Here is an 18,870-nt window from a genome sequence, read left to right as displayed (position 1 = left end):
CGCTTGCTTCCCGCAGTTACGGTGCGCACTGTTGGCAGAGGTTCAAAGAGATGAAGTGTTCTTTCCTTGGGAATTGTCTTTCGCACAAAGAACGCAATTAGGGGAATACAGTAATATGATGCATTCGAAAATGGGAGCCATAACAAACTACCGCGTAAGCTGCCATGGCTAATTCTTCTGAACACTCCTTCTAACCACTTTCAAAACATTTCTGAGTTTCTGTCTATTTCCAAAATTCTGTCTGGTCCATATGAGCGAGGCAGGCCTATCAGGTGTCTAAGTGCCTATTGGGTGCGCTAATGACAAATCTGTCCCCCCGGCACAGGACGGGAGAGGGGGGGCGGAGGTAAAAAGGGAGAGAGCGTTTTCGAGTTTTACTTTTTACAATGCCGTGTAAGAGGAGCTGTGAGGAGCTCTTTTCGTGAGTGGGCTAATTGTGCCGTCTCTGATGTAGCCTCTGATTAATATGGGTAGGAATCCTTTTAGAAACCACAACAAAGAACTGTGCCGTTGGGTTAAGAAGGGAGAAGTCATGTGCTGAATGCTGTATGGAACAACGAAATGCGAGCCTGCTGAAGAAGAGGCAACAGTGTCGTGAGGACTGTGACAGTAGCTCTGGGAGGCGAGCTAGACTGCAAGCCTCGAAAGGGGCTTTTTCGGAAAAAAAAGCCTCTTTCGAAAAAGCGTCTAGACAACAACCAGTACTTCTGAAAAAGCGAGCCGCGTTTTCGAAAGAGAGCCCCCAGGCAGTCTGGACGCTCTCTTTCGAGAAAGCACGGTTAGCCTTCCATCGCGCCTTTTTTCGAAAGAGCACTTTCGGAAAAAGGCGTTCTTCCTCGTAAAACGAGGTTTTCCGCGGTCGAAAAAACTGCCGCGTTCTTTCGATTTACTGTCAAAAGAAGGCGGCAGCAGTCTAGACGCAGGGGACGTTTTTTTCGGAAAAAGGCCACTTCTTTCCGAAAAACCCCTGTAGTCTAGACACGCCCGGGGAGTCACACACGTGGTTTGGATTTGCGATTGCTTTCCTCTCCATGAGGACATAAGAACAGCCAAAGGCCCATCCAGGACAGTGTCCTGTCTGCTGACAGGGCCGGTGCCAGCTGCCCTAGAGGGAACCATCCCGTGACCCCTCCCCTGTCGCCCGTTCCCAGCCTCTGACAGAAGCTAGGGCACCCTCCCTGGCTCTCTTAGAAGGTCTTTCATAGTCACGGCCGGGCTGGATGCGGCAGGGGAGCCCAACCCCTGCTCCCCGGGCAGAAGCTGGGGGATGGGCGGAGACTTCCCTCACCTCCCAACCCCACGCCCCATGTCCCCTCCATCCCTGTCCCCTGCAGAGGCTGCCAGAGGAAGCCCCAGCCCTGGGACCCTGGCTGCAGCCCCGGCTCTGGAGGAGCGCTTACTCCCTGCCTGTGGGATGGCAGGGGAGCTCTGGTCTGAGGTCTCCAGTGTGGGAGGGATGGGGAGCCAAGGGGAGCAGAGCGGGACCCCGAGGAAGGTGCAAAAAGGAGCAGGGAGAGGGGGAAGGCGGGGACCACAGGCGGAAGAGGTGGGGAGAAGTCCCTCTTGCTGTGGCCGCCCAGGAAACGTTAATTGGCCCCTGGCAGTACGTATGAGTGCCCCCTTTCTAAGATGGAGGCGGAGGGGGAGAGAAAGGAACAGGCACCTGGCCTGCCGGAGGGCACACTAAGCCGCAATACGACCCAGAGCTCCTGGGCTTGTGCTTTCACCCTCAGTCAAAGCCCGCTCCCTTCCCCCATCCTGAGCTCTGAGGTGATGGCTCATTGTGCTACAGCGCTCCACGTCCTCTGCCTCCGAGCGGCTCCCGCGAGGCACCTTCTGGTGCATCTGCTGCTTCTTCCCACCTGTTACAATCCCCCAGTTTTTAACCTGAGCCTGGTAAAGCCCCAGGAGCGCTCGTCGTACAGCAGCGGCGGGGTGGGTTAGCGGGCGTTGCCAGACTTTTCTTTGGAGCACAGTGGGGAACGTATGGGAATGGAGCACGCGCAGGCTGGGACCCCGCTTCACTGCAAGGCATCACGCTTTGCTGAGGTCTCAAGTCGCCAGTGCCGTCAGCAATGCCAGCAGTGGAGAAGGCAGCATCTCCACTGAGGATCTCCACATGCCAAGTGTCTTCAACAATTCTTTGGCGGTCAGAGAAGGCCAGGACTTTACTAGGGTTCAAGAAAGAGCTAGATACATTCATGGAGGGTAGGTCCATCAATGGCGATTAGAGGGACGGTGTCTCTAGCCTGTTTGTCAGAGGCTGGGAATGGGTGACAGGAGATGGATAAATTAATGATTCCCTGTTCCGTTCATTCTCTCTGGGGCACCTGGAATTTTTCACTGTCGGCAGAAAGGATACTGGCTTTGGCCTGGCCCCGTCTGGCCATTCCTGTGTTCCTACAGCCTGTGCAATCAGCCTGACGTCAGAGCTGCTGGCCTCCAGGGAGACGCTGAAATACGCTGAACATGGCCCATAGCTTCCACATGGGGAGCGGTCAGCTAGTGGGAATAACTCCGGCTCTTAAGGGGCCATGATATCTCTGGAAGACTCTTCTTGACCTTCGAGTGAACCGTGAATGCAGCTGGTGGAGGTACTCTTTCTCTGTGAGATAATAATACCACAGGGGCCGCTTCTTTGATATGCCAGCATTATTGTCACCACCCTCACGTTGGCCACTGCCATGAGTGGAATCTAGAGCTTCTAGAACTAAAAGCACAAGGCTGAGCTAAGAGGCCACATCCCTCACATAGCAAGCCCAACCCCCTGGGAGCTAGGTGCAGGAGATGGGGAGGTATAAACCCACACCGCACCTTCCAGGTTACGTTCCTAGACAATTTTCCAGTGTCTTTGGGACTCTGTTTTCCTGGGCCCTCCTTGGTGTGACTCAGCTGAAAGATGATTTCTTGCTGCTTCGGAGAATTGCAAACCAGTTTTTTTCCCCCCGGAAAAAGCCATACTAATAGCTCCAGTAATAGGGCAACAATACATCCTGAGGTGCAAAACCAGCGCTTGTCCGGTTGGAATTTGCATCCGCAGTCATTTGGAACTTGCTGTGAACCAATAAAAGGAGTTTATCCTCAGAGAAGGTTTAGTGCCCACAAGATCCGACAGAAAACTCGTGTCCCTTGTGGAACTGAGTATATAGGAAAAATAAGACCATGTTACTAAGAATCAGCAGAGAATTGTAAGTAAACAGTGGTAATACAGTGTACTTTAGAAAAAGCAGTATTTTTCTGTCCCTTGATCTCTGACAGTCTTAAGCCAATTTTGGCAGGTACTGCTGTATTAAGTGGTCAGTCTCCCATTGTGGTCACACACTGTTTTATTGGAGGTCTGACAGCAGCAATAGGAGAGATTAAAATTAACCCTTGGGTACCAAAGGCTGTGCCGGATCTCCTTGCCAGCCATGGGGAACGCAACAAGCATTTCCATCCCTCGGCCTCGTGGGGTTAATGACAATCCGTTGCTGATTTCCCCGGACAATCAGAGCAGCAAACATGGTCTTTTTAATGAGCCCCTGAGGACAATGCTGGCACACCAGGCTGTAAAGATCTGGACAAACCAAGGAAACGTAAAATGAAAACAAACATGGAGGTTTATTTTCGTAACTCGCCAGTTGCAAACAAAATTTCATTTAATAAACCATGAAATGATTCACAGAGTTTCTGTATATTATTGTAGGCGCAGCTGGGCAGTGTAAAAGTTACTTTCCCTTTCTTTTGTGAGGCAGCCCCGGTATCCAATTCCCCTCCAAACAAAGCTGTATTTATTTATGGCTTTAATGGCTTTATCATTTTACTCCTTTGAATGCTTTCCTGCAATCAGTCAGGTGGGGATTCAACAGGGACTAGTGCTAAGAGGATCAAAACAGGGCTTAATAGGGAAAGTGTTTTGCTGATCATGTGAAGGGCCAGAATTTGTAGCAGAGCCGGGTGAATCACATACAGGGAACAATTAGATGAATTTCCCCTTTTCTTCTGCCTGTAAATTATCTGGACCAGACTATGAGATTTACAAACCTATTTGTTCAAGCTCTCATGTCAGCACACAAGCCCGAGTTCAGGAAATCCTCACGACTCGGGAAAAGACTGGAAGTGCACTTTTAAGCATGTGCTTAAGTCCTGCTGACGTCAAAGGGACTGAAACACACGAGGAACACTAAGGATCTGCTTAAGTGCTTTCCTGTCGGGATCACATCACACTTGTGAACTATTCGTGAATAAATGCAGCTTTGCCCAGCTCTGTGACTATTCATTGTTTGTGGTACAGGATTGCTCACCTGAGGTAACTGGAATTAATTACTACTTCCTGTCTGAATGACTGACACTGTTATACACAGGAGCAGGAAAAATCAGGAGAGCTTTCACAACGGCCAAGAGAACATTGTTTATGTAACCCTCTCGTAAATATCGACAAGACTTTTCTCTTTGGTGAACAAAAGATCGGGGTCATGCGAATTCATGGATTTTGCTTGATCCGATGTCTACAGATACTTTTGGTCAATACCAAAGCAGAACACTAGTTAGGTGTCAACCAAGTGGAATTTAGCTTTATTTACAAATAAAAGCCACATCTAGACTGCAGAGTTTTTCTGGGATATCAGACATGTAAAATTCGGAAAAGCAGACGTGTTTTTTTCAGTGATAGAAATGTAGCTGTGTTAGTCTGGTGTAGCTGAAACAAAAGACAGGACTATGTAGCACTTTAAAGACTAAGAAGATGGTTTATTAGATGATGAGCTTTCGTGGGCCAGACCCACTTCCTCAGATCCACTATTTGATCTGAGGAAGTGGGTCTGGCCCACGAAAGCTCATCATCTAATAAACCATCTTCTTAGTCTTTAAAGTGCTACATAGTCGTGTTTTTTTCAGTATCTCTGTAAACTTTGTTTTACAAGGAAGAAGGGATATTCCAAAAAAGGGTTTTTTTCTGACATTTGGCCCAGTGTAGATGGGACCTCATACGTCATGAGCAGTCCCACTGAAGTCGGGGGAGTAGTGAGTCCAATTCTGGGCCCTGCGTGACAGAAAGGATGTGGGCATATTGGAGAAAGTCCAGCAGAGGGCAACAAAAATCATGAGGGAGCTGGAGCACATGACTTTTGAGGAGAGGCTGAAGGATTTGGGTGCATTTAGTCTGCAGAAGAGAAGAGTGAGGGGGGATTTGAGAGCAGCCTTCAACTACCTGAGGGAGGTTCCAGAGAGGCTGGAGAGAGGCTGTTCTCAGTGGTGGCAGATGGCAGAACAAGGAGCAATGGTCTCATGTTACAGTGGGGGAGGTCTAGGTTGGACATTAGGAAAAACCATTTCCCTAGGAGGATGAGGAAGCACTGGGATGGTTCCCTAGGGAGGGGGTGGAATCTCCATCCCTGGAGGTTTTGAAGTCCCGGCTGGACAAAGCCCTGGCTGGGAGGTTGGAGTTAGGGTTGAAAGTCTCAGAGGGGTTGCCGCGTTAGTCTGAAATGGAAAAAATGGAAAAACCAATAAATGGTCCTACAGCACCTTAGAGACTAACAAAACGTGTAGACGGTATCATGAGCTTTCGTGGGCACCACCCACTTCTTCAGATGGAACTGGGGTTGGTTCTGCGTTGGGCAGACGATTGGACTCAAGGATGCCTGAGGTCTCTGCCCACCCTAGGATTCTACACTCTCGACTGTTCAAGATCTTGCCTATAGACTGAGCTCAAGATCTGGCCCACAGATTGTGACCCATTGATACGAAAATAGCTATGGAGAAATTCAGACTTTATGAACCAGCAGCTGTAGCCCCCATGGCTTTTGGCCTGCCCAAACAACAGCTGGAAAACTTTTCAGGCTCTCTATATTCATCTCTAATGTAATGTTTAAATATGTAGTAAACACAATTGTAATGCTTCTCATTAACTGTGGAATCTTATACTCATAATTTTTGATACACAACATTACTTACCAATTAGCTTGTCTTGTTCATTTAAATGTCTTCTCTCATATTTTAATGGGAGCTAATGATGCCTTTGTTGACTTATTTAATGTTATGTAAATGTGGCTAGAAACTGTGAAGGGTTTAAACAGCAGCCCTCTTTTTGCTGACTCGTCTGTTTTTGAAGAGCGCTTGGAGTTTCCCCCAAAGTGAACAGATTGTCCTGATAAATGCACGTAACTACGCAGAGATATAACAACAATTCTGTAAAATAAGCAGCGAAAAATATTCAGTGTGAAATTTTATTTTTCCTCTTTAAATAAATGTTCAAAAGTAACTATTAGTTCATCACAGCTAGAGGAGGGGTGTATATGGCAGTTTGTCTAGTTCAGCGTGTAATTTAGGAACTGTTAAATATTGTTAGCTGTCTTTGATGCATCCACATTTTGGGCTCAGTCTTGCAAACATAAGGGATTTGCTTAATTGTGCAACACCTGAATAGTCCCATTGAAGTTAGCAAAGCGATTAACACTTATAAAGGTAAGCACATTGTAAGTGTAACTGCGATTAAATCTATAACTCGTGTTAAACTAGGACACAGATAATACCCGTGTTAAATGAAGTCATTATAAAATACAGTCTCGTACATTTTCATCCTTAAATGTTCCTGCTATCTGCCTAACCTTAAATTAGTTCCCTTAATATAAGGACTAGAGGACACCAAATGAAATTAATGGGTAGCAGGTTTAAAACTAATAAGCGAAAGTTCTTCTTCATACAGCGTGTAGTCAACCTGTGGAACTCCTTGCCAGAGGAGGCTGTGAAGGCTAGGACTATAACAGAGTTTAAAGAGAAGCTAAATAAATTCATGGAGGTTAGGTCCATAAAAGGCTATTAGCCAGGGGATAAAATGGTGTCCCTGGCCTCTGTTTGTCAGAGGCTGGAGAAGGATGGCACAAGACAAATCGCTTGATCATTGTCTTCGTCCATCCCCTCTGGGGCACCTGGTGCTGGCCACTATTGGCAGACAGGCTACTGGGCTAGATGGACCTTTGGTCTGACCCAGTACGGCTGTTCTTATGTTCTAGCCCAACGCTGTTCAACTCCCTTTCTCCTCCACAACACGGTGCAGCTTCCTTTTGTTTCCTTTTCACGTGTGTTTCTGGACAACTGAAGGGAATCCTGGGAAACACTTTGAGGGCACGGACCAGAGCAATTTGTGAATGGGATGGTCGTGATTACCCTATTGCCCACACTTATTACTCATGCATCGAAATGGGAAGAAGGGAAACTTGCAAACATTTCCAGCAAGGAATCTGTAACCAATGGAGCACTGGTTTTTCACATCCGAGGCTTTGGAAATGTGTCAAACACACGATAGGCAATTTAAATATTTAAATATTCATTTATTCTAATGTTCCTTTTGCTAGGTACCCGCCAATCTGAATCCATTTCAGCAACTACGAAGATCTACAGCACTCTCTCTATCAAGGTAGGTTTTAGCAAAATTCACTGTGAATGAAAGAGCAGTTTTCAGTTTCTTATTGATGTTTCGGGCACTCTTTTGGGAAGTTCAATAGCCAACAATCAGAACCTCGGTACAACTCTTCCTACAATGAGCAAGTTAGAATTTCAAGGCACGTACAGGTCCCATTTGAAAGGTGTAGGAGTGCAGGTTGTCTGTCTAAAGAATACCTTCCTTTTCTCAGCATGAGTTTTTATAGAGTGTGTTGGCACAGGTGTAAATGTACAGGTATAAACTCTTAGGCTACATCTACACTGGCATGATTTTCCAGAAATGCTTTTAATGGAAAAGTTTTCCGTTAAAAGCATTTTCGGAAAAGCACGTCTAGATTTGCAGGATGCTTTTCCGGAAAAGCACTTTTTGCAGAAAAGCGTCCGTGGCCAATGTAGAAGCGGTTTTCCACAAAGAAGCCCCGATCGCCATTTTCGCCATCAGGGCTTTTTTGCGGAAAACAGAACTATGCTGTCTACACTGGCCCAAAAGACTTTTGCCCGAACGGGAGCAGCATAGTTTTTCCGGAAAAGCACTGATGATTTTACATTAGATCATCAGTGCTTTTCCGGAAATTCAAGCGGCCAGTGTAGATAGCTGGCAAGTTTTTCCGGAAAATCAGATGATTTTCCGGAAAAACTTGCCAGTGTAGACACAGCCTTAAAGAGTACATCTACACTGCACAGTTATTTCGGAATAAGCTATTCCGGAATAGTTATTCTGAAATAGCTTATTTTGAAATAGCACATCTACACTGCAGGGAAGCCTCAAAATTAGCCTGAGGCAGGTTTCCTTAATGTAGACGTGCTGTCTCAATTTAGAGCCCCAGGAGGAATAACTTAGAATGGCCTTGGTGAGGGTCTATTTTGAAATAGCAGCAGTGGAATGTCTACACCTGCCTTATTTTGAAATAGCTATTTCGGAATAGGCGTTATTCCTCGTAGAATGAGGTTTAGAGATTTTGGAATAAACCGTCCCTAAGGGTGTGTCTACACTGCACTGTTATTTCGAGATAACTAGCGTTATTTTGAAATAAAAATGCGAGTGTTTACACAGCCATTCCGTTATTTCGAAATAAATTCACAATAACAGGCGGCTTATTCCGAAATCTGTAAACCTCATTCTATGAGGAATAACGCCTCTTCCAAAATAGCTATTTCGAAATAAGCGCGCCAAGTAGACGTATCCTTAGAAATACTCTGTGGATGTCATGGGTACTCATTCTATGCTACCTACTATAAAAAGTCACGTGGGCTTACAATCAGGAAATGTCTCTGCCTAAAGTCCTCTAGCTATGCATATTATATGTGGATGACATGTACTATATTAAATTATAGCACTTGTTTTCAGACAGTGCCCAATTGTCAAGGCTGTTCCCCGCTCTGGCACTTTGAAGGTCTCTTGCATGCTTCCACCTTCTGCATTCAAATACCCTGCCCCTAAAGGCTTCTGCTTAAAAAACTCCCCAACCTTGGACATGGATATTTCTGGGAAATCCGTGCCTTATTCTTGCTTAATCTATTTCTCTCCCATCACCTTCTTTGCCTCAAACACCCAGGAAAACTGAAACAGGCAACAACTTGTTTCATTTCCAGCTTCTCCCACTCTCATCCCATTGGCTCTCCTGGCTCCCTGCCAACACTTCCTGGATACCCACCATTCTGGATTTTAACCCTTTTGTTACTGAATGCTGGGACGTTTAGAAAAGGGTAGTGTCCCTCCCTCCATCAATGTCAATAGCTTCATAAATCTCCAACTCGGGCAGATATTGCGTGCAGAATATAATGTATCGGTATGATGCACGTATAATAATATAGCTCTGTAGTATTAGTTTGACTGTTCTTTGGGCTCCTCTATAGACAGTTATGCTGCTCTTCCACCCCCCCTTCAAACTCTCCAAGTGCTTTTCTTCCAAAGACATTACTCTGACGAGCATACTTGGAACTATCCTTTCAGGTTTAATCCAGTACCAAAACCAAGATATATATGATAAGCTAAATGTGAGTCAACAGTGTGACACTGTTGCAAAAAAAGCAAACCTGATTCTGGGGATACATTGATAGGAGTGTGAGCAAGACACGAGAAGTCATTCTTCCACTCTGCTCTGAGCTGATTAGCAGAGGATTGTGCCCAGTTCTGGGCACCACATTTCAAGAAAGGTGAAGAAATTGGAGAGGGTGCAGAGAAGAGCAACAAAAGTGAATAAAGGTCTGGAAAACATGAGCTATGAGGGAAGACTGAAAGAACCAGGCTTGCTATTTTTGGAAAAGAGAAGACTGAGAGAGGACACAATAGTAGCTTTCAAATGTTACAAGGAGGAGGAAGAAAAATTATTCTCCTTAATGTCTAAGGATGGGACAAGAAGCAATGGGTTTAAACTGCAGCGAGGGAGGTTTAGATTGGACATTAGGAAAAACTTCCTGCCTGTCAGGGTGGTCAAACACTGGAATAAATTGCCTAGGGAGGTTGTGGAATTTCCATCACTGGAGATATTTAAGAGCAGGTTAAACACGTCTGTCAGGGATGATCTAGATGGTACTTGGTCCTGCCGTGAGGGCAGGGGACTGGACTTGATGACCTCTCAAGGTCCCTTCCAGTTTTAGTTGTCTATGATTCTATGATTATAAACAGATATGTGAAAATATATATTTCTGTCTTTCCACAATTCCATGTAAGCTAGAATATACATATATTTTAAACCCCCATCAAAGGAAAAAATTGCACCGAAAATATGGAATACGTGATTTTAGGTTTTACCAGCATTACTTTACAATAAACGCATTACTCATAGGTGGTGAGTTTTGCAGGCCACCCCAAATAAGTGCTAATAAAAAATGTACACCACACTGCTGCTTGATGTATCTTGTATATATCACATATGCTGGATATTGATTTTGCAAAACAATGAGGCATATTCAGAATGCATGACTCTGGGGTGTGGTAAGGAGATTCATTAGAACTCGTTTGGGAGGATCATTTGTGGCTTCACACGAATCATTACTCTATCCTGTAACTACTAGGCATGGCTCCCCTATATCCTTAGCCTGTCTTTATTTATATGACGTAGCTACAGTGCAAACTGTATTTCTATCGTTGGCATAATCCTGCTTTTCTACCCAAACACGCCCACTGAGGTCATAGCTAGCTCACAACTGTGAAGGTGGAGTTTGGTCTCTTGTGTTTCGATTGTTAGTGTAAAAGGCTTTGATGCATGTGAAAAGACCGACTAATAACTGACTTAGAAACATGCATGCGGCTTAAAAAGAGCTGTTATTACAGCAGGCCATCTGCAACTGATTTTGAAAATGTATTTCTTATCCCTTTCATTATGAACCAGGAGTTGAAGTGTGTGCAAAAAAGAGCTTTTCCCACAATACATCTTTTTTTCTCGTAATACGGAGATATTACATTCTATGGAGATCGCTAGTAAGATTTCTTGGTTCTTGATATTACTGATGGAGGTGACACCATGAGGCTCAGATATTAGATCTCAGGTCTTATTATTAATCTTTCTGTTGACTGGAGGCAGAAATTAGAATTGGTGTTTCTCATTCTGCCAATTTCAGCCGCTCCTGACTCACTGGCAAACATGTGACATATTTTTTGGCAGAAATTGGAGTGACAGCTCAGGGCAGAGGGGAAATCCAGGTTATTTAGCCCATGGCTACAGGAGAAATTGGAAGAGGTGTGTTTGACTATAACGTGCAGCGCTCATGTGGTCCCAGAAGTTCAGTGAAACTGCTAAGTCCTTTGTTTGCTTCTCGGAGCTTGATCAAAACTTTCTTCAGCTCTAGAGGCAGGGAATTCCATGAAAAACTGGCTCTCTCAGGAGAACATCCATACTTCTTGCTGTGCCTGCTCAGGTTTGAAAGGAGGGAGAGACAAATTCATTTGGAACTCATTTGGGAGTCAGGAAACTCAGCCAGCGCTTTAGCATTACCAGCTCTGGGTCCCATTTGAGAGACAGAGCAATAAAATGAGGCCTATTCAAAATGTCTGGCTCTGGGGTGTGTTAAGGAAGTTGGCCAGAAAAAAAAAAGAGAAGGGAGAAATCTAGTGACAAAACAGATAGTGACAAGACATCTACACAGCAGTGTTATTTCGGAATAACTGCCGTTATTCCAAAATAACTTCGTCCACATCTACACTACAAGCAGTTTTTTCAACATAATGTCAAAATAATGTTGAGTTGGAGGACCCTTTAGTACGAGTCCTGTAACCCTCAGGGTGCATCTAGACTGGCAAGATTTTGTGCAAAAGCGGCTGCTTTTGCGCAAAATCTTGCCACCTGTCTACACTGGCCGTGAGTATTTGCGCAAGAACACTGACGTTGTAATGTACAAAATCAGTGGTTCTTGCACAAATACTCCGACGCTCCTGCTCAGGGATAAGCCCTCTTGTGCAAGTATTCTTGTGCAAGAGGGCCAGTGTAGACAGCCACGTTAATTTCTTGTGCAAGAAAATTCGATGGCTAAAATGGCCATCGGAGCTTTCTTGAGCAAGAGAGCGTCTACACTGGCATGGATGCTTTTGTGCAAAAGCAAATCTTGTGCGCAAAGGCACATGCCAGTATAGTCGCTCTCTTGTGCAAATGCTTTTAACAGAAAAACTATTCCGTTAAAAGTATTTGCACAAAATCATGCCAGTGTAGACACAGCCTCATTGTACGAGGAGTAAGGGAAGTTGGAGGAAGAATGCTTTACCTCGGACTTCCTGCTGTGTAGACAGCGCCAAAAGCTGAATTAAACTATTGATGTCGCTCAAGTTGTGTAGCTTAGTTTGGCTCTAGCCCTGTTGTGTGGACGCATCCATGCAGTGTAAATGAGCTTAGAAAACCCATTCTAACCCTAAGTGTAGGTGAGCACTGAAATAGGCTTCCAAAGGAGATTGCGGAATTCCCTGTCCCTAAGAACAGGACAAACCTCTGTCAGGGGTGGTCTGAGTTTACTTGGTCCTACCTCAGCCCAAGGAGCTGGACTTGACGACCTGGCAGCTCTATGATTCTGTAACAGGATATATATGCTATTTAGGATGCTCTCTTGTTCCAGCCATGCTTTTGGTGCTCAAATGCCTCATTGATGAGGACCCTGTAGGTACCTAGGCATGTGGGCGGGCGGGTGGGTGGACAGACAGCAAAGGTTTCTCTTTCCCTAGCAGGTGGAAACGAGTGTGTCTGACGCCTTGACTCATGGGAAGGTGGAAGTTATAGCAGGGAGAGCAAATACGAGGAGAGCACGTAACACAAATAAATAAATAAATAAATAAGGTGTATGGACAATGCCAAGCAAGAGCATCTAACAGTTCCTGCTTCCTTCCCTGGTTCCTTTTCCTTTGTTCCTTTGTGTTTCTTTTCTGTTTGTCTTCCTTTTGTCGTGGAGTTAATGGGAGCGAATGGCGAGTGTAACCACATGTCTACACCACCATGCTACATCCATGCTGTTATGCCACTAGCACAGCTGGAGAAGATGTGCCTTGCCCATAGGACAGTGCCCTGCCATTGGCATAATGGCTCCGCCTGAAGGAGAGATGGAAGCCAGGTCTTCAGGAGAGCACGTCCCACCAGCAGAGCATGGTGTGGCCACAGCTTTCGGGCAATGCAACTTGCGTTACTGAAGAGGTGGCCTTTTCACACCCCTGAACAACACAAATTCCATTGACTTAAGCAGTAGTGCAGACAAGCCTAAGAGAGGACTTACATTTATGAAGTTACAGAAAGATTACACACTTGTGTTTGATGCAAGCTAAAGGCCCCTGTGATTCTGAAAAATGCAGTGTTCCAGAATGCACAGGAACCCACAATGTGATCCCACTTCTAATTCAGCAAAATGCAACTCAGACATGCCAGTGGCCAATGAGTTTCAAGCCCAGAAAGTCCACTCCATCTGCAGTTGTTGGCAGACAGCTCCAGAGGCAATTAAGAACGCTAATGCGTAGCCATGTTTGTTGATGGATTTAGCACTAGAACAACATTGTGCAGGGAAGCTGGACAAAAATGGTGTCAGTTCTTGTTAGATACAAGAGAATTTGTGAAGCTAGAGGTTTTGCAAATCAGTCAAGCTGCTTTTTGGGTTCACAAGCCTCGTCTGACTTCACATGCTATTTTTTTTCTGGTATTTAAATCCCAGCAGGTTTCCCCCATCCCACTCTGAGGATCATTCATTTTAAAAAAAAACAACAGCACATTTTTGAAGCTAAAAGGAAGCCTACGTCTTGGATTAGCAATAGCAGATTTTCTTCCCATCCAGTTAGACAAACAAAGCCAGGTGCTAATAAATGGCAACAAGGATTTTGCTGGATTCTTGTCACCTCTTTCTGATTTTTGTTTTCTTGTTTTTCATTCTGTCCATATTTGTTTCTTATTCTGACCCCTCTTTGTGTCATTTTTCACTCTTCTCCTTCGTGCCTCCCCCTTTCCACTCCACATGGCTACGTCTACACTGGCATGATTTTCTGGAAATGCTTTTAACGGAAAAGTTTTCCGTTAAAAGCATTTTTGGAAAAGTGCGTCTAGATTGGCAGAACACTTTTACGAAAAAGCACTTTTTGTGGAAAAGCGTCTGTGGCCAATCTAGAGGCGCTTTTCCGCAAAAAAGCCCCGATCGCCATTTTCGCAATCGGGGCTTTTTTGCAGAAAACAGATCTCTGCTGTCTACACTGGCCCTTTTGCGCAAAAGTTTTTCGGAAAAAGACTTTTACCTGAACGGGAGCAGCATAGTATTTCCGCAAAAGCACTGACAATCGTACATGAGATCGTCGGTGCTTTTGCGGAAATTCAAGCGGCCAGTGTAGACAGCTGGCAAGTTTTTCCGCAAAAGCAGATGATTTTGCGGAAAAACTTGCCAGTCTAGAAACAGGCCATGAGTATCTCATTAACGTTTGCATTTGAGATCAACTTCCAAGCCCACGGTTTGAATCCAAAATAAGTTTGGGCCCTTTCTCAATCTTGCGCCGCTTTAAGGCCCGAGAGAAATGACTCCAGACACGATAACGTACGTATTCTGGGAGAGCCCATGATGCCACCATTAAAGTTGGATGAAAGACCCTCCGTGGAAAAGATGATTGGGCGTTAGCAGTGGGCGTTGAGAAATCCCTTTCATTCACGTTGAAATTCCCTTGTCAGTGAGAGAAGACCCTGCACAGCAGTTCACATTCTGCTCCATGAAAACGGCGCAAACTGTGGAGTGCCGGCTTGGAACGTGCTTCAGCTTTGCAAAACACGCCGTTAAATATTTATCCTAAGTGCGTCTGTGCCATTGTGTGATTAAACCCCCTCCATTATTCACCGCACTAGCTCCGCTTCTCCCAGCAACAAGCCGGAGTATTAAATATCATCTCCAAGTTGTTTGGGTGGCTTTTATTTTTTTTTAAAGATACCAAGATGGAACAATCTGTTCCTTGTTGAATGAGCAGCAGCTCATAAGTGAGCAATCAGCATTATCTAAATAAATGAAATATTCTTTTGGGCTCCACAGCGTGCTTGTTAGGTTGAGGCTAATCAGTGGGAAATGAATGGTGCGGTAGTGTCTGAGAGCACAGAAGAGTCTCAATTTGCATTAGTGCTGCTCATAGTGCCAACATAAATGTATGGGACTGTACGTTACTGAGCTCATTATTGTTATCAGATGAGCGGTGGAAGGGAAGGCCGCACGGTGTAACGGATGCTTTTTATTGGGGATGGAAACCGTCGCGTGTGTGTAAAAGATCTAGCTCAGCTGGAGAGTTGGGTGCTCTTTGGTGGCAGGGACAAAACTTTGAAGCTAGGGGGTCAGAGTTTTCAGACGGAAAGAATGCAAAAGCATTTATGTGGAAGTCAATGCTGACGGACAGGACTCATTAGTGATGAAAATGCATCTCAGGATGGGGCCAGGAGGTGGCGGTTCTGTTTTGCCGAATGAGTCATTCGTGATTATTTTAGAGCTGGGGGCAGAGGCTCAGCTGACAGTCCTGGAAAGAGAAGTTCTCCGCTAGCAAAGCAGCTACAGCAAGGGAGTGCTTCCTCTCCCGTTTCCACTCCCACTGGAGGGCGGTTCTACTCCAGAAGGGACACAACTCAGATGAGAGGAAGAGCTCAGTCTTTATGGTGATTTGCCTCTGTGCTGGAACTGTCACGGAGAGAGAAAAAGCTGGTCCTCTGGATAGGCCATACGGATACAAGATTAGCATCAATAAGGACTAGGACTTTTCAGCTTAGAAAAGAAGAGACTAAGGGGAGATATGATAGACGTCTATAAAGTCATGATGGGGGTGGAAAAAGTGAATAAGGAAAAGTTATTTATTTGTTCCCACAATATATGATCTAGGGGTCACACAATGAAATTAATAGGCAGCAAGTTCAAAACAAACAAGAGGAAGTTTTTCTTCACACGGCGCACAGTCAACCTGTGGAACTCCTTGCCAGAGGAGGTTGTGAAGACCAGGACTTTAACAGGGATCAAAGAAGAGCTAGATAAATCCATGGAGGTTAGGTCCATCGGTGGCTATTAGCCAGGATGGGTAGGAATGGTGTCCCAAGCCTCTGTTAGAGGCTGGGAACAGGTGACAAGAGAGGGATTAATTGATGATTCCCTTTTCTGTTCACTCCCTCTGGTGCATCTGTATTGGCCACTGTCGGCAGACAGGCTCCTGGGCCGGATGGGCCTTTGGTCTGACCTAGTCTGGCCATTCTTATGTTCTTATGTTCTTAGAGAGGAGGATGCTCGAAAGAGCAAAGTTATTAGGAGTTTGAAGTAAGAGACAATATCGCCTCGTGGTTTCCAAGCAGCGTATCTGCACTGAAAACTTCCGGCACCGCTTACTCATGTTTTGCCATATGCCATTGACTGTCACATTTCACAAGTTAAGAAACATGTTATTTCTTTGTTTATTTTGTCAGTCTTAGATATTCTCTGGAGGGAAATTATATCAGTGTTTCAGTCGACTACGTTTAATTTGTTTGTGTCTTGTTGTCTATAGAATCCATCTAACTACTTATCTCTTAAGTTACCTTTCCGTCAAAGGTTCTCTGTGTTGTTAACAGTTTGACAGGGGAAATTCACACTTGATTGCTGTGAACTCCTGATAGGTTTGTCCAGACATCTATGGGTTTTTTTAAAATCTTTACTAGCAGGAGAAAATGGGGATTTAAAATGTACAGAGCTAGCAAAGGCTTAGCTGTGATTTGTTGGTAATGAAGAGGAGTAATTTTATCCTTTTCTCACAACTAATGGGGCTATGAGATCTGGCTGCACTGAACAGTAACATCAGCAAACATGCCTCTAAGAATGGTTGCTTAAAGATTTCTTATTTTCCATCGCAAAGCTGTGAATCAAAACCAGGTTCTACACGTCTTGACCCTACACAACAACCCAATGAGAGAAGCAGAAATCCCATCAAATCTATTATAATAATGATTATTGCTGTAGTAGACTATCTAGAGAGATGATACCACTAGGAAACTAGATGGGGAGAAGATGTTTGGAAGTAGAAGGTTCAATTAGTCTGTCAGGTAACGCAATCATGTGCTCCAATAGCTGGAAAACTCAGTACTTAGTCCTGCCGTGAGGGCAGGAGACTGGACTTGATAATCTCTTGAGGTCCCTTCCAGTTCTAGCGTTCTATGATTCGTGCTGGGAATAAGTCACCCATTAGTAACGGGGAGGACACCTCATCAGAGCCAAAACACGCCAAGCACGGTGGTCGATTCTCCATCGTTTGAAGTCCTCGAGTGAAGATTCCGAAGACGTTCTCAAAGGGATGGTCTCGGGGAACGAGTCGCTCTGGACTTGATGCAGGAAGCGCTGGCTCAAATGCTATGGCCTGTGTAATGCATGGGAGGGCCAGACTAGATCTGGATGAGCAATCGTTTCTGATCGTTTTATTTGGAATTACTTGGGGGGGCATCATAATCTTTTCAGTGCTTAGGGCCTCAAAAGGTCTTAATCCGGCCCTGGTGATCAGGGTAGGGAGTGTAGGAAGGGGGTGGGGATTCTGAGAGGGAGTTTGGGTGAAGGAGGGGGTTGTGACCTTGGGCAGGAGATTGGGGTGGAGGGTCTGGGAGGGGGCGTGGGCGCAGGAGAGGATTCTGGCCAGGGGGAGGAGTGTAGGAGGGGATGCTGGGTCTGGGGAGTGGGGTGCAGAGGATTTGGGTGATGACCTGGGGCAGGGAGTTGGGGGTACATAAGGGGATGGGGGCCAGGTGTTGGTTCTGGCCAAGAGACACTTACTAGGTGGCTCCTGGCCAGCAGCCCAGCAGGACCCTTGGGCAGGCTCCCTTCCTTCTGCACCCCAAGACTCAGAGCAGCTGGCTACTCCATGTACCGCTGGACTAATGCCAACAGAGGGGGGGAGGGAACTTCACACTCTGTTCCCACCCCTGCACAATCTCTCGGCTCCCATTGGCTAGTTTCCATTGGCTGACCCCGCCCCCAGCACAAATTCTCAGCTCTCATTGGCTGGAACCAGCCAATGGGAGCTGAAAGACTGTGCTGGGGGCGGCGGCAGTGCACAAAGCTTTCCTTTCCTCTCCTCCCTGGTGCAGCCAGCTGCTCTGAACCTTGGGCCTGCTCCCTGCCTGAGGGGGAGCCACGGCCCAGATGGAAAGGCTTGGCAGGCCAGATCCAGCTCCTGGACTAGATGCTCACGATGGTCCCGCCTGATCTTCAAGTCCAAGAAGAATCTCCGCCACACCCGCCCCAGCCAGGATTTTGTGCAAAGGTAGATTAAAGCAAACTGGGGCCCAGGCTCACTTACAAGTCACCAGTGTATGTTTGTAAGACACACGACGACACAAGCGTTTAACAAAACACCCAGCCCCTATGGCTGAGAGTGCAAAAATACATTTGAAAACATGGAGAAAGCCAGCATCTACTGTGCCCGGGACGCATCCAACAGTATTTTAATCCCAATGCCCCACTCTCATTACTAATGCAATGTTTCTTCTGCTTCCTGGTTAAGGATCCTGGTCTTCCTTTGCCTTCTTTCCTTTTAATGGGAGCTGCCTCTGCTTGGCTTGACCTTGGCTCTTGGCCTTGGGTTAGCGATCCTCTCTGAGCTTGTCCTTTTCTTCAAACCTTCTTCTGGACCCTTGGCTATCAGTATAGCTTGGCTCCCAGCCAGCGCTCTGCAGAAATGAGAGGTTAACCAGTTCCACTGCCCGCGTCTCCCTGCTTTGGGCTGGTTTTGAAAGGGCATTGCACGATGCCGCCCTGCTAGGGTTGGCGGGTGGGGTATCCCATTTCAGACACCATCCCCTGCTTTGTATTTATATGGTGGTATACACGCCTATTTGTATACCACCTCCTACCGATCTGGCAAAAACCCTATATTAACTAGCTCTGTAGCTGATAGGTAACCTTCGCCCATCACTTCCCCCTTCCTTTGCATCTCCCACAGACCTGATGATGACTGGCTATCCATTCTCCCCTAGGCAGCTAATGAGTATATTGATTAACACCAACCCCAGTATCAATCCC

General features: G+C 45.8%; 1 long non-coding RNA gene across 1 annotated transcript in view; it reads left to right on the top strand.

The window, feature by feature from the left end:
• LOC142818756 (uncharacterized) overlaps positions 1-18,870 on the top strand; it is an 86,733-nt gene that overhangs the window by 53,418 nt on the left and 14,445 nt on the right. Inside the window, exon 2 of the long non-coding RNA XR_016346930.1 lies at positions 7,335-7,396. This is a non-coding gene — a long non-coding RNA (uncharacterized LOC142818756). The remainder of the gene's footprint in view (positions 1-7,334; positions 7,397-18,870) is intronic.

The sequence above is a fragment of the Pelodiscus sinensis genome, chromosome 16 (genome assembly GCF_052426305.1).
Source record: "Pelodiscus sinensis isolate ZL-2025 chromosome 16, ASM5242630v1, whole genome shotgun sequence".
Lineage (NCBI taxonomy): Eukaryota > Metazoa > Chordata > Testudines > Trionychidae > Pelodiscus > Pelodiscus sinensis.
This window is presented reverse-complemented; position numbering and strand designations above follow the sequence as displayed.